A 16,312-nucleotide genomic window follows, 5' to 3' on the forward strand; every position below is an offset into this window, starting at 1 on the left:
TGTAACATTTCTGGAAAGAACTAATATGGCCCACTTTTTCTGGAGCAAAATTTCAGTCTGGTACCTGCCTTCACTGTACCCTTGAAGTGACCTCTTTGCCCTTCCTGTGCTCCCTGTCTACTTTCTATGTGCTCCAGTCTCATTTTGTGATCCCTTTATTGACTGATTACACTAATTAGTTTCACATGACTGCCTATTTTAAAGAGAAATCCCTAATGAGATGTGGCTTCCTTTGCTTTGGAAAGTCCAGTCAGAGGGAAAGGGGAAGACAGGAGCAGTGTTTAGCTCTGCAGTGTTGCAAGCCCATCTTGATTTCAAAGTGCAATGGTTACAAATTCAACTGTCAGCATAGGACGGCCCTTTAGAATGAAGAACCAGGTGCCAAATAATGACCACTGGGCAGACCCAGCTAGTAAGAAACTAGGAGAATGAGAGCAGGAAGATAGCTAGACTAGTTGGAACCTTCTTTAGAATAATGTAGTCAAATCCAGACTCTTAGGAGCTTGCGTACCTTTAAAGCGGCATAAAATGCTGTATCAAAAGACTGCATGCTTCCACCAAAGCCTGTCTGCACCCTGTATTATATGATAAATGCAGGGTGTAGACAGGCTTAGGTGGAAGCATACAGTCCTAGAAGATAGGCACTACTCCATGACCCCCACCAACTGATATGTGGGAGATGGTAACCTGGAACAAGGCCTTTTTGGTTTAGGCTCCCTGATAATGCAATCCCTTGTGAGTTCTGACTGACACCTACTCTTAAGTGGTCAGTAAAGACCATTTTGTTTTGTTTAGCCTTCCTTTGATCGCCCTGTTGTGCTTGGCTTTATTTCTGCTCATGCTATTTCCCAGTACAAATTTGTTATGTTTTACTTGACTTGTTCTGCTTGTGGTGGTGGTTTTTTTGGCTGTTAAGTTTATTTTACTGAAATTGTAAGCTGCCTCGGTGACTCTATTATGGGAGGAGAAAGGGGATCTGTACAGTTTTTTAATAAATGAAGCAAACAGCTATAATTCCCCCCCCCCTTACACAACTCTTAAGGGTACACAAACGTTTTCAGGCCCTGTAACTGAATGAACTTGACTTCTGGAACATCAGCAATCTTGTCTCTAGCAAGTCACGGCAGGGAGGTAGTTTATGCTGACTGGTGTGGTGTAAGCACGCATTTTTTTTTGTCTTAGTGTCAGCTGTGGTCAGTGGTCAAACAAGTTAGGCAAGTCTGGAACTCTGTAAGCCCCTACAAAATTGTTTACTTGGGGACAATCTTCTTGTTGGCATCCTTCAGTCTCAGAAGACTATGGTGTCACGCTCTGAATGGTGGTTCTGGAACAGAGTGTCCTCTCCAGTGCATGAAGCCTGGGTAAAGTAGGTATGGAGGATAGGCTGTTACCCATGCAGCAAATCCCCCCTTTCCACGTCGGTGAAATGGTCCAATGGAAGGCAGAGGCCAATACGGTTGGTTCTAGCGGCGTCGCAGGAGTTGCCAGAACATGACTGTGTTCAGCCATGAACTGCCTCAGGGACTTTGACTCCTGAAGCCTTTTCCATAACTGGATGTAGCCACAAGGCAGTGGAGGTTTGGGGTCAGAGTTTTCCTTCTCTCAGATGAGCTGCCTTCCCAGGCTGACGAGTCCCATCTACCCGGGGACAATCATGGGACAACAAACAATGTGTGTATGGCTCTGTGCACCATGCGCAGTGGTGACTATGGCATTACTATTGACTCTCTGAAAACATATTCTCTATCTCCAGCTCACATTTCTGTGATGATTCTGTGTTGGCTACAGCCCTCTTGATCCTTCTGAACTTTTAAAAGGACTTGCAGGATCTCTAGATTCACAGTCAGCAATCCTTGATCCTTTCAGGTACTCCTGGGATAGATTCTCATCCAGTGATGCCATTTTCGCATATGGTGAGATGTTCCCTTTGAAGTGTTAGGAAAATCAAATGTCCTCTTAATGATGTTTGCAGGACCACACTTCTTTAAACATTTCAGATCACTTGCATATTAAATTAATGCCGCATGGAATAATAATTGTACATACCCATAGTTCTGTTAATATGATTACCAACACAGGCTGGAGCCAAGAGTGGGATGAGTTCTTATGCAGTACAGATGATTTCTCCCTTAACGTAAGTTAACTATTTTTTTAAATACAAAATCTTGGTGCTAAAAAGGAGAACGTTTTCCCCAATTCTCTTATATTTTTTTTTAATATGTCCAGTTATAGTAACCTCTTAGCCGGTAACCACCCTTTCAAACAGTCAGTACACATTTTCCACATACCTCGACTGATAAGATTGTTCTCACAATCCTGTGTTGATCTCTTAATTATTCCAGATTAGATTAACCAACCATGTTCTCACATTCAGATGCTGTTCATACTACTTTTAAATGCACTTTGGAAAATTTGAGGGGCGAACCTTTGATCCCACTGAGTGCCTGAAGAAATGTGCACTTAATTACAAATCAGTATTGTTGTGATATCTGCAAATCAAAGAAGGTCCAGGAAACAGAGAAAACTGCATTCCTGAACGCATCTTAGCACATGTGCTGCAGACAGTGAGCAAGGGTTATGGAGAGCCAAAGTAGTGGGAGGTGGGAAAAGGGGCAGTTGTGATTTAAATCTTTTTTCTTTTCCCTCAAATAAAAGGCAAGTAATCCCTTTTTTCTAAGTGGAAGCAGGTGGGTATGGATGGAGTTTTCGGTGTAGTTTCTTCCAGATGTAGCACGGAGGATGTCCAGCCAAGGCACAGAGCGAAGAGGAGCCGGGACGGGTCGCCATGGACAGTGCAAGCCAACTACAGTCCCAAAGGCAATTGCTTTTTCTCTTGAGATGGAGGGTTATGTTATATGATTGGTTCACCAGGCACTAGCTGGGTATTTTGTCTTGTGGGACAGGCTCTTCCCTTGTTGTGCTTCTTCTATGGGTATCATATTTTCCCAGAATTTTAACTGGACTCTTTCTTTAATCTGGAAAATACTTCCTCCAATAGTACAGTCTTGTGATAATTGTGACATGGAATGTGGTTGCACTGAAAAAGTGCTCTGAGCATACCTTTTAGATATGTGTTGTGATAGAATTACTGTCAACCAACACAAATCATTGCCTGCAATTTGGCTCTGTTAGCTTTCAAAAATGTATTTCTTCTTTGGAGACTGACTGTATTAAATGGCCCCCTGCTGAATGAGACCATTGGCTCACATGGTTCAGTTATTCATTATACTAACTTGCAGCACCTCTCCGGGATTTCAGAGGAAAGTGTCTCCTAGTCCTACCTGGAGTTGCTGGGCATCAGTGACCCAGTCCTATTCAGAGGCCATGCCATTGGTGCACAGACACTGGCACAATGTCTGTCATATCCTAAGCCTGTCCAGGCAATGCCACATCAATGATGCATCAATGCTGGTGCAACAAGGGCCAAATGCCAAGCCTGTCCTGGCAAACCAATGTTAGTGCAGAACTTCTCAGTAACACGCAGCATCCATGGTGACACAAACACAGGTCGTTATCCATGGTTCTGATGTTGGCATGTCATCACCATGAAGTGTGTCTCATCTACGTGACATCTGGGTGTTGTCACTGTGAAGTCAGTGGGTCATCTTTTTGATATTCATGTGTCATCCCTGTGAAGTAGGCTTGTAATTTGTGTGTCATCTGTCTGATGTCCAAGAAATCAATCACTACATCAAATCAGCCCCAACACTAGTGGCCAGAGAAGAGCTGCCAGGGTGAACACAGCAGGGGGTGGAGGCAAGTGCAGGGCCAATGAGTAGCCAGTTCTGGGAGAGCAATCTGCCAGTCACTAGGAATGAGCAACACAGCAACAGGCACAACCCACAACCATGAGGAGATGCTCCAAGGACCCACACACAAGGCATTCTGGGGCACGACCTGGAAGCTGCAAGACATTCTGGGGTGTGATATGGCCACTGCAGTCAATGAAATGGGTCACAGAGGGGAAAAGGTTGAGAATTCCATGTAGAAATTCATTTAAGCTGTGCACCCCACATCTGCTACACATCTAGCCAGATTTTTTTTTTTTAATGAGGACAGGTACAAACAGAATATTGGTAATAAATTAGCATCTCAGGTGTTCAAAATTGTTCAGATTGAGTCATAGTCATCTTGACAACAGCACAGTACTGGACTAGTACTTGTCCATCCACACTGCAGGCTGCTTTTACTAAGAGACCAGGGCAGGGCCTAAGGCCATCCAGAGTTGAGGTAATATTTGAACCAAGGACTTCCCAGGCTCATTGCGCCACCTCCTAACCAAACATCTAGGCAATGTCATATTTATTTAGGAAAAATCCTTTCCTAAAAGTCAATATAAAAGTAAATCATGGTGAGTAAAAATTAAAGTAGCTGGAGTTATTCATATACTTTTACCAAGTAACATTCTGATGAAAAAAGAACTCATCAGAATATTGGGCAATGGCTGGATTGTAATTGGGGCATTCATTGGACTGATCATGGAGAAAGTAGCTGGGATTGAGGAGCTTGAGGCAGGAGTATTGGTGAGCCTCTTGGGCTGCGTCTAAGAAAGGAGTTTGCTGGGACAGGTCTCTATCTGTCCCACCCGCTCAACTGCCCAGGTTGATTTTGGCTGGTGTTTACAGCCTATAAATAGTTTTGTGCAGAGAGGTGATGTTTTCTTGAGCAGCTGCCAGGAGTTAGGGGCTGGAACGAAGCCTCTTTAAATAGGAGAAAGGTTTAGGTGTAGGAAACAACTCACGGTGCTTTCCATGGGGGTCCTGCTGTGTTGAATTCCCCCCCCCCTTTTTTTATCCTGTGAGTTCTGGCAGCAGGGTTTTGAGAGAATTGTTAGTTGCTGGGAAGAAGATACTTCCTTCCAGTAAACCTTCTCACACTGACTGATCCATTCACTCTGGTGGAGTCAAATTTTTACACTACACAGATAGGAGAAAACTGTGGTGATTTCTTCTTCTGGGCTGCGGTTTCCTGGAGTTTGCAGGCAGGCCTTCCTGTATTACTTCCTCTCTGTTTCCTTGCTGAACTTCATCAAAGGGGAAAACTTCAAAAACATAACAACCCCCTGAAAGTTGTGAGCTCTGAAAAGTCAACTCTGCTTAACCTCCCAAAGACTGTTCTGGATAGTACCCACATCCTTAGTCCGAGGTAAGGCCCTTCTAGTCGTTTTGGACAAAACAGAAGTCTTCAAGAACAGAATTTTGAGCTTCAACAGTGCAGCAGCAAATAAGGAGGTGCTGTTTGCTGTCAACTATATATTATTCATAATAAAAATAACACCCATAATTCTGACTGCAGTTATCCTCTCCACTGTGGAATCTGGCAGTGATGGCCAGGTACACTGAAGCAGCGAAGATCTCAGACAGGGTTGGCACAACAAGACCTCCTGGAGCCTGAGGCAGCATATCAAATGCTGCTTCCCCTTACCCAGTGATGCTGCAGCATCAGCTCTTCCTCTCCTTGGATTGGAATCGAAAGAGGGGGTGGCGCAGTAGAGGAAGTGTGGAGGAAAGGAGAATGTGGGCACAGTGTTCCTGAGGAGCAGTGGAGGCACGTGAGTGGATGGCCCTCTGCTAGTCTGCTGCTGGAAGTTGTCGCCTTTGTTAGTCTCACAGTTGGGCTAGTCCTGACCGGGGGGGGGGGGGGGGAAGAGAAGGATGAAGCCCTGAGATTGGATCTGTGTTCGTGTGGCTAGTGAGAAACTGTCTAAAGAGGGAAAAACAATTTGCAAAGTTTTTTTTTTTTTAAATCAACCTGCTACTAATAGTGGAAAGTACCCATAATCTCTGGAGGCTCAGTTTAGAGGTGGGAGAAAGCCTGATCCTTTCTGTTGGCGATGGCTTCTACAAGCAATTTCTAAAAGAATAATATATTTTTATCCCACCCTATTTCCAAGGAACCCCCAGGGTTCAAGGCTACAAGATTCTTTTTGCTCACCTCCCCCTCCCCACATTGCCACTGACCGACCTAAGATCACCCAGTAAGAGCAGGGATTTAATTTTTTCGCTCCGTTGTCCGACCTAGTCAATCCCAGCTATTTCTTGAACTTCAGATTTTGGATGGCCTATGAAGCTAGGACCAGCCCATCCAGAGCCCAACTGAAGTGGTTGCCTCAGGCAGAATATTGGTGAGGCGCCCATCTGTGTCTACCTACTTGCCTCCACTGTCCTTATTCTTCTACCTGGATTGAAAAAAGAAGATGGGGGGGGGGAAGAGAGGAGGAAGGGAGGAGTGGAGAGCAATGTCGAGGGGAGGGGAGTGCTGAACCAGAACATAGGAGAGTAGGAGGACGAGAGGCTGGCACATCGTCAGGTAATGGGATAGCACTTGACATGCCACTTCAGGAGGTCTTGGATCAGCTCTGTATAAAGCTCACAGCTGAGGTTGGCAGGTAGATGTGTTGCAATTCTTTCAAGTTCCTGTTGGTTAGCTGCTTTCATTTGTAATTCATGTGAAATTACTACATATCACTATCTTTTGTTCTTATTTGAAAATGTGAGCATATACCTTGCAAAATTAGTTTTCTGTTTGAGACTTATCTGCTTATATGTTTCTGAAATATGAATGAGCAACCCTGAGCCTTTGGAACAGAGTGAGAAGACATTGGCTTTGTTTTACCTAATCAGATATTTTTTCTTTCCCCCTTTGGCCAGGTACTGCACAGCTCAACTCCAGAATTTACTTTCAGAGAATCCAGAAGTCAAGGACTTGCACCAGAACTTACAATTAGGTCAATTAGGTACAAACTCCTACTTGGATCTCATTCAGTCAGGTTGCACCTCTGTTCCACATACTTGCTGCTATCTTCTGCCTTATTATACAGCACCTGTTTCCCCAAAGGCATGATGAGTGTCAGCAACACTCACCTTATGCCAAAAAACCTTCCTGAATAAAGATTTGTGTCTCATGTGCCCCTTTGCACATGTCAAGGAATTCTCTTGTTTTGGTCCTATAACATGCACATGCCTCAGTCATCTTGAACCAAAACCACACTGTTGCCCCAATCCTGTCCCCCGCCACTGTCGCTAATGCAGCATTGCTATGGAAGCATGCGCTGCATCCAGTGGGAGTGGGGGAGGAATCTGGATGCATCCTTGAAGTAAGGACACTTTTGTTCCCATACATCTGCATAGGCCTATGGGTCTCTTTGGACCTACGCCAGTTGCATCGCTGACATAAGTCTGAGAAAAGTAAGGAAGCAATATGGGCTGAAATGAGGGGGATGGGTCTAGTGTGCATATTTGCTGCAGAGATCCACCCCCTCCAGCCCACGCCCTCTCCTGCCTTTCCCTATCTGAAACTCCACCTGCCTTTCCCCTCAACCTCTCACCCCCCCCCCCGGCCAACTTACTGGCAGTAACGCGATCTGGCAGCCATGGAAGTTTGGCTGACACCATTTTGCAGCATGGCTTGGACAGGCCTGGTAGCAGAGTGATCTACATACTGTTCCTGGGCCTTTTAAAGAAGTGGATAGGATTGGGCTGTGCATTTCTTTCAGGCTGCAATGTCAGTTCAGCCAGCTTGTTGCTTTTTTTTCTTCTGTTTTTTCCCCATAAACTCTTTCAGTCCCAGACAACTTGAAATCCAGACACCGGTGGCGTAGCTTATGATCATGTAGCCTGGTTGCCCCGGAAGTGATGTCACTACCAGAAGTGACATCACACCCGGGCTTTTTAAAAAGTGAAAATTGGAAGGAACCCACCTCCTCCCCCCCAGCAGCTCACCACCCACTTGCTCTGCTGCCTCCCCCCAGTCAGTGGCATAGCTAAGGCATCTATCTGCTACCCAGGGTCAAAGAAGATTTTGCAGCCCTCCCTGCATGATAAAATCAAATTTAGGGCGCAATCCAAACCTTGAGTTCGGTTGGTCCAAGTCCCTTGGGCCAGCCTGGGAAGGTCACAAACGTACCGTAAAGCACGTTTGTATCTCTGTTGGAGGAAGCCAGGCTGGCGCTCCCAGAAGCAGAAGGGCAATGGAGGCTGATGGAGGCTTCCATGCTGGCTTCCTCCTGGCTCCTTGCGTTGGCTCGGATAAGCCGATGCAAGGGTGACAGGTAGGCGTGGGGGAAGCAGGGAGGGAGGGAGGCGTTCCTGGGTAGGGGGAGGGAGGGTGATGGGTGGCCGGAGGCAGGGCTGGGATCCGGCAGTTATGCCAGATCCCAACCCCTGTCCCCGGGGAGAATGGTGCGGCTTGAAGCCGCTCTGCTCTCCTTGGACTTGTGCCACCTAAGGAGGTGGCGCAAGTCCGAGGAGACCCATTGGGGCCAGCAGCCCTTACCCAGGGGTAAGGGGAAAAGTTTCCCCTTGCCTCTGGCTAATCTGCTGCTAGCCACAATCCTGTGCTGGATACAGCGCAAGCATCCTGTCTTGCCTATTCCAGCGCAAGTTAGGATTGCGCCCGTAATTAAGTAAATAAAAAGTTATTGGTTCCATGCTGTATCATAATAACATCTCATTGGCACTGAGAACAATCGGTCTCATAGGTCAGTTTGGAGTTAAGCAAATCCACTTTTTGTTCCACAAGACAGTTGTGTTTTCATTTTCTGGTTAATTGGCCTTAACTTTTGATAGAATACAGATATTCCAGTGCAGTTTTTTCATTGCATTCTGCATTAAATTACCTTTCCAATCATATATAACATGATGGTATTATTCATACATACCAAGATCTTCACAATTTTGGTCACTAGTGTCAAGCTCAGCTTGTTGTCCCCTTAAAACTTGATGCCCAGTGCAACTGCTACCCCCTGCACCCCCTTAGCTACACCACTGCCAGACACCCTAGATCAGGGGTGCCCAAACCCCAACCCTGGGGCACTTGCGACCCTCGAGGCCTCTCAATGCAGCCCTCAGGGAGCCCTCAGGGAGCCCCCAGTCTCCAATGAGCCTCTGGCCCTCCAGAGATTTGTTGGAGTCCATGCCGACCTGGCGCAACTACTCTCAGCGTGAGGGTGACTGTTTGACCTCTTGTGTGAGTTCTGGGATGAGGGCTCCCTCCACTGCTTGCTGTTTCATGTTTGTGATGCAGTAGTGGCAGCAAAGTAAAGGCCAGCCTTGCTTTGTGCAAGGCCTTTTATAGGCCTTGAGTTATTGCAAGACCTTCATTCATTCATATAAGTTCATCTTTAATATATTCATTTATGTAAACTTATGTAAAGTTATTCAAATTTTAAATGTAAATTAATTCTTCCCCCCCCCCCCCCAGCTCCCGACAGTGTCAGGAAGACGATGTGGCCCTCCTGCCAAAAACTTTGGACACCCCTGCCCTAGATTCTAAATTGTAAGAAGAGGGAGCCAAGCCCTTATGTGTAAGTCTGAGTAACGTATGTTACCAAGAGAAGGACATGCATGCATTCCCAACAGTCCACACATTTCAAGGAACCATTGGGCCCATAGCTGTTACATAAGTTGCCTTGCGGGGCAAATATATCAACAGTGGCTGGTGCTTTTGTGTGTCCTCTCTAGCTGGTTCCTCTGTCTTGCTCTGATGTTTGTCAAGCAGTAGCTGTCAGGTCTGATTTCTCATGTCCCCTTTGTGGTTTGCAGCCCTTATCAAAAGGAAAGGCCAGGAGAACAGCTGAGAGAGAAAATTGTATAGACTCTCAAAAAGATAGGAAAACCCAGCTGGAAAATGTATCCAGCTCTTCACTAGACTTTTGCTTTGGGGGGTCCCCCACCTCTCCGGTGCATCTGGCTGGCGCCCGGGAGGCGGGAAAGGTGTGTTCTGAACAGAAAGACCCTCTTTGCTGCTGCTCTGTGTGTGGCAGGGATTTCCCTCACATGACAGTCTGGCCCACATCCCAACCCCAAGAAGCCAGGGGTCAAGCAAACATAAATGCACACTGTTTTCTCAAGAGAGGTAGGGATCCTGCTGCCAAAATTCCTGCAGAGCTCTGAAACGTTGAGAAGCATGAAGGAAAATGGGAAAGCAATCCAGGAAGAAATATGCAGCTTGGGAAAGCCAAATGACCTGTCCTGTCTAGACAGCTTCTCCTTTAGATACTGAAACAGACCAGCCAAGGTGACCAGCATGTTCTCATTGGCTCTTCATTGTGGGAAACATCTTCCATGCGAGGATCTGATGAGGAGATATTGTTTACTGCATGGAAATGGATTCTATCCAGGAATTTTGTAAACCTGGAAGCAGTTTTCAGGGTTGGGCTGTTCTTGCACCACAGTTTGGTCAAAGATGAGCCAGTGTGATCCTCTTTACATTACTCTACTAATTCACTTGACCCAAGATACATCTGGCAGTCTCTTTGCTAGACCATGCCTTTTACAGCTCAGGCAATCAGAGGCATCACTAGGGTTTGCGTCACTCTAGCGATGCAAAAGCTCACCCCCGTGATGGCCCTCCTCCTGTACCAGACCTTACAGAATAAATTACAATATCATACACAAAACCTAGCTGCAGTGACATAACTAGGATTGATGTAATCCCCATTAACTTTATTTTAATATATAATAGTACATTCATCATCATTCATTCCCCCCCATCAAATCAGTAACCAATAAAAAACCAATGGCCAGCTTGATGATACTCATACAACTATGTGGGGGGGGGGGAGCTAAAGTGCTGACATGGGTTCAAGGAGACCCATGGTGACCAGCTGGCTTATGGAGAAGTAAGCGTTTACTTATTTATCCTGGGTTATCAGCCCCACCTCCCCTCTGCTCACAGCATGCACCACATGCTTTATCAATGATGCTGCATGGTCTGGGCTTGTGAGAGAAAGCATTGGGCCTGATTCTACTTTGGCTAGTTATGGGAGGGGACAAAATGATATACAAAATACTAAAACTTTGCCCCCAACTAACCTTCTGGCAGTGCAATTTAGTTCCTCCTCTGATTTCTGAGATCTCACCAGGTATCAGGTCTATGCTCAAGATGCTGTTTTTTTTTAAAACAATTGAGTTTCTCAGGATTCTGAATTCTACAGCAGTACTGATTTCTCACCCAGTACTGATTACAGAGCTTATGATCTGTCCTTTGCAAATCAGTAGGCCATTCCACCAGAGTCCTGTTGGAACATGCAGTGGCTTCCTTGTGTCTTGGTATGTATGTATGTGTGTTTGTGTATGTATGTGTATAAAGTCCTAGGGAATCTCGCCTTGGTTGGGAGTGTTCCTTGTTGCTGTGTCACTTGCTCCTAGTGGCTGGCAGGGGTGTCCCCCTTGTTGGAGTTGGTGCAACTCTGTCTGCTGTCCAGAGGAGGCAGGATGCTGTCCAGAAGGGGTCAAGCTATGGCCCAGTGACTCTACTCTTTCTTTACCTGTTCTCTCTGTGACCCTTGTGGGGGTGTGGCCCTAGCCCTTTTATCCTTCCTTCTCCTCTGAGCACTCTCTCTCTCTCTTGGCCTCTGACCACTGACCTGTTAAGATGGCACACAGCAGGGCTCTGATGCCTACACCATCTTGAGCACATGGCATGCAGGGCGAGGCAGCTCCTAGGGCCTTACTATCTCTAAGTTAACTGAACCTCTGATCCTAATCAGATGCTGTAAATATACACTCAATGGAACTGTAAGTAAATAACTCCTTTTTGCAACTTTAACAAGCCATTGCCTCTTTGTCTTTTTTCATTGAATAGCAGTCAGCCAGGTGAGGGAGGTTCCCTGGGGTGATACCCCAAAAGGGGGGGGGGTTCGCTGCTTAAGCTACTCTGCTTCCCCCCAAAGAGAAAACTACTTTTGATTTCCTCCAACACCCCTGACATTCACTACTCATTGGCTCTGCACCTGCCTCCATCCACTGTTCTGTTCACCCCGGTAGCATGTTGCTGGTCACCAGTGTTCTGGCTGATTGGATGTGGTGATTGGCTCCTTGGATGTCATGCTAATGCCATGGTGATGACACACTGACTTCATAGTGATGGCACATGGATGTCACACCGATGTTGCACCGACATCACAGTGGTGATGTTGCATCAATGTCATGGCAATGACATTGATGGTGCACTGATGTCCCGTCAGTGACGTGCTGATGTCAGAATGTCGATCAATGAATGTGTCACTGTTTCCAAAGATGCTGGGGGTATTACTGGGAAGGGCTGTGCCAGCACTGCTTTGCCAGGACAGTATTGGCATTTGGTCCTTGTAGCACTGGCATTGGTGCATGGCCAGCATGGCATTACCAGGATGGGCTTAGGACATGATGGCTATTGCACCAGCATCTGTGTGCTGTTGGTGCAGCATCTGAACGGGATTGGGCTGTCTCAGTCCTGAAAATTGGATTGAATAGTACCCAGAGAAGAACATGTGAAAAGTGTGTTCACTGAGTATCCACAGCCTATTGTGGTATTAGGAATAAAGGCTTCTAAAGCAGAAGCCAGGGGCTTCTGTAATTATACTGTGGTTAGAGTGTCAGGCTGCAATTGATGAGACTCAGGTTCAAATCCCCATTCAGACTCCCTTACTTGTGGATGTGTCGTTCTTTCTCTTCTTCCCACTCCCTGGATTAGAAAAGGAAGAGAGAAAGAGAATGGAAAAGAAAATGTGGTAGAAGACTGAGGGCTATAGTATTGGAGGCATTCTAGTCCTCTTCTGCTTCATCTCCTTCCTTTTCCAATCTAGGGAGTGAGAGGAGGAAGAAGAATAGTGAAGGCAAGTGGGAGGAGGAAGGGTGTCAGAATCCTGTTCCCAGTCTGGTTCTCTAGAGTAGTACCTTTAAGGGCACAAGTCAATTGATCTGATGCACATCCAAGCATTGGGATCTGGATAATGCTACACACATGTGTGACCGGCACTCTTGAGTGTAGTATGAGCATGGATAGATGCCATAGACTCATGACCTTCTTATGTGCCACTCTGTTTCTGTTTAAACAGGAATTGCTTCTCCTGAAACAGAAGCATAGCAAGTGGCCTGTGCAGACATGGTCTAGACTGGTGCCACCAGCCTCCCAGTGTGTCTCAGGGAAGCATTTGGTCCTTCCTTGGAACCAGCTGGGATGCAAGCAGGAAATTGCAGGGCTTGGCTCCAGTGCACAGAGATGAATCCCTAGCACGGCAATAACCAGCTCATAAATTACCACCTCTGTAGGGAAGCAGGCTTTGAACATAACAAATTGTTCTACCAGAGAGAGATGGGTGACCAGGCTGCCTTTTGAACTTCCTCCCACTGCAACACCAAGTGTCCTGACAAGAGCAGCCAGCTGCTTCTCAGCATACTTGTCACCATGTGTGTGATAGACCATGTTGGCCTGAGTGCAAGCAAACTGTCACACAGAGATGGAATAACAGAGTGTGGACTAGAACCACTTGATGATTAGAGCACATGGCAGTAGGATCTTAAATGGAACTCTATGGGGAAACACTAGAAAAGCTAGAGGGGAAGGTGGGAGCTGCAGGCAGGGCCCATGATCCTTGTATGAGCTGGGATGTTGGACGAGACACTTCAAACAGTCCAGCTCCCTCTTTCCTAAATCCCTCGGTTTCAAAGGCTGCCCTGTGACCTCTGCAGGCATCTGTACCACTCTTAGATGTTGGCATAGCACTTCAGAGCCCAATGCAGTCTTATTGAGGCAATTGCCTTCAGCTAAAAGCTAAAGTGCAATAGTTAACTTTGCTCCCATAGACTCAGTGGCAGCAGAAAGTTCCCAGATCTATTTCTCCATGCACAGATGAAACAGAAAGAGAGTGAGCTTCTCTGACTCATGAAGCAGACTTAAAACAATAGTTTCTGGCTGTTGGTCCTTCCTCTGGATCAGCCATTTTCAACCACTGTGCCGTGGCACACTGGTGTGCCACGAATGGTCCCCAGGTGTGCTCTGGGAATTGGGAGAGGGTCATTTATCAATAGGACTATTGGGGGACAGCACAGTGTGCCTTGTCAATTGTCAAAAAGCTGATGGTGTGCCTTGACAATTTTAGTGCCTTGCCAGTGTGCTGCGAGATGAAAAGGGTTGAAAATCACTGCTCTAGATGCCTCTCCAAAAGGAGGAAGGAAAACCAGAGGAATTTATCTCAGGCCAGGGTACCGAATTGTCTCTTTGACTTTTCCCAGTTCAAAACAAAGTTTTTCACAGCATCCTTGTTGTTCCCCAGAGGGTGTCAGTGGTGGCAAGGACTGCCATCAAAGCAAAGGCTTGGCCCGCACAGCAGCAATGAGACCAGGGCCGGAAGTGCTGCAGGCTTCCCCAGCTCCTGCAGCTGTGCATCCTCTGGGACCCACAGCTGGTTTAACAGGCCAGTGCTCCCTGGAGCCTTGGCCACTCACTGTTTCACTTGGCTTTCTGCGTTGTGACTTTATGGCAATGTAATGACTGTTTATTTATGGCAATGGCCTTTTAATCGCCTGTGCTGGGACCCTGCAAGGACATCTGATACATCCCACTGCTCTGGTCATTAATATAGGCTATAAATCAGGTTCAGATGCAGATTCAGCACCTCGAGAAGGCTCCGTGGAACTCTGTTGATCTTTAAGGTTTGGGATTTAGAAGATGGCCACACCTGGGGTGTTCCATGAGAAGTCCATAGTCTCAGAACGAAGATACACATGTTTTATTTGAGCTGGTCCATGGACTCCTGATGTGATGAAAGTCACAGTCTGTTCTCTGGTTCTTGTCATAGATAACTAAACTAGGATTGTATTGACCCAGCTTGAAGTTAGGGAGGCTGATGTCATGATGTCCAAAATAACTGAAAGTGAGACGAGATGGAGAATAAGGAGGCGCAGCTCACTATTTTACTTCAGGCACTTCAGGGGATTTTACTGCTTCCTAGCTCCTCAGTGCCTTCTCATGGGAATCAACTCTCCACTGAGAGCAAGGATTGCTTACTTTTTATTTTAGTTTTAAAAATATGTGCAACAGATTCAACAAACTTAGAAGTGGAACAAATAGAGTGACATATAAATAGCACAGGCTATTTATTAAAAGCTGCCACCAATGCTTCTTTAATTATGCATTGTGAATATACCTCATGTTTAGGGTTGCCAACCTTTCAAAGGGACACTGGAACTTTGCCTTTAAACAGCAACTTTACTGCAGACATTAGCAGGTGACAATTTGCATCTCCATGCTGCGAAAAATTTCACCTGATGATTTTTGGGGCATGGAGCTCCTGTTAAATGTACAAGAGCAGGCTGGATAATTCTTTCTAATCAGTTGACAGTCCCTCTTGAGCCAGAGCATTAAACTGGCTAAGAACTTAAACGAACAGGCTGTTTTGGGCTTGTAATACCACTCTCATGTCTCATCCAAGGTCTGAATTCTGTTGAACTGACTTAGGCATAAGCCCCTTTCAAAGAAAATGTGCAGCTCATCGGTCTACACAGGCTAAGTTATAAAGTGTTAGGAAAACCTTAATTTCCCTAAACAAACTTCTGTGTACCAAAGCTATTTTTTTAATAGTAAAGGAAAAAATAATGACTGCATCATTTCTTCTGTCTCTAAGTTCAGTGGAGCTGCCCAACAGGGCTAGAAAATGACAGGTTCCAAAAACCTCGACCATCACTGAAGATCCAAGAGGGCATCAACTACCCACATGTTTGTGTGTGTGTGTGTACATTAGGCTGGTATCAGGTATAGTGAATACAAATGATCTGTCATTGAAAAATGTGCAACCTTGACAAACACTTGCTAGAATTTGGTGGTATCATGGTATGATAACAGCTTGTATGGGTGGTGTTTAAAATAATGTTTTCTGGGGAAGTGCTGGGTTATGTATAACCTTACAAATCAGAAAGAAAGTAGCCTTCAAAAATAAAAGAAATATGCTTTCTTTTTAACTCTGATGTCAGAGTTAAATGATTGATCTGATTTCAGAAGGCCTTCCTGATGATTTGGGAACATTGAAAATTGTCTCTTACAGCATAAGCCTATGCAGGTCTACTCAGAAGTAAGTACCATTGTATTCCTTGGGGCATAATCTTTCGAGACTGAAGGTTGCCAATACCACTCCCAGGAAAGCATGTAAAGTATTTCTGCATAGACTTCCAAACCTAGGTAACCTTCCATAGGCTTGTGATGACAGATACGTAGGCTTTGGACTTCTAGTGAGAGCTTACCTAGTTTCAGCTTCTGCACATTGAATCTCCTTCTTTCTTTGTCTTTGGTTTTGTACAATCAGAAAACTCAGACCCCCAAATATTCACCAGACCTATCCTGCCTTGTGATCCATATCATATCATAGTAGGGCATATCATAAAGGCCAAACTCTGTTTGGCTTGCAGAAGACACCAGCTCTTCAAGGAGAGCCAGAGCAGCAAATTGAACAAAGTGATTGCGAAAGAAGCTGGACTGGAGTCTAAACCCCTTGCCCAGTGCGGAGAGGTTGTTGAATGTTGTTAATGGAGGGTCAACTTCGGTTTTCCATCAG

This window comes from Tiliqua scincoides, chromosome 2 (genome assembly GCF_035046505.1).
Source record: "Tiliqua scincoides isolate rTilSci1 chromosome 2, rTilSci1.hap2, whole genome shotgun sequence".
NCBI lineage: Eukaryota > Metazoa > Chordata > Lepidosauria > Squamata > Scincidae > Tiliqua > Tiliqua scincoides.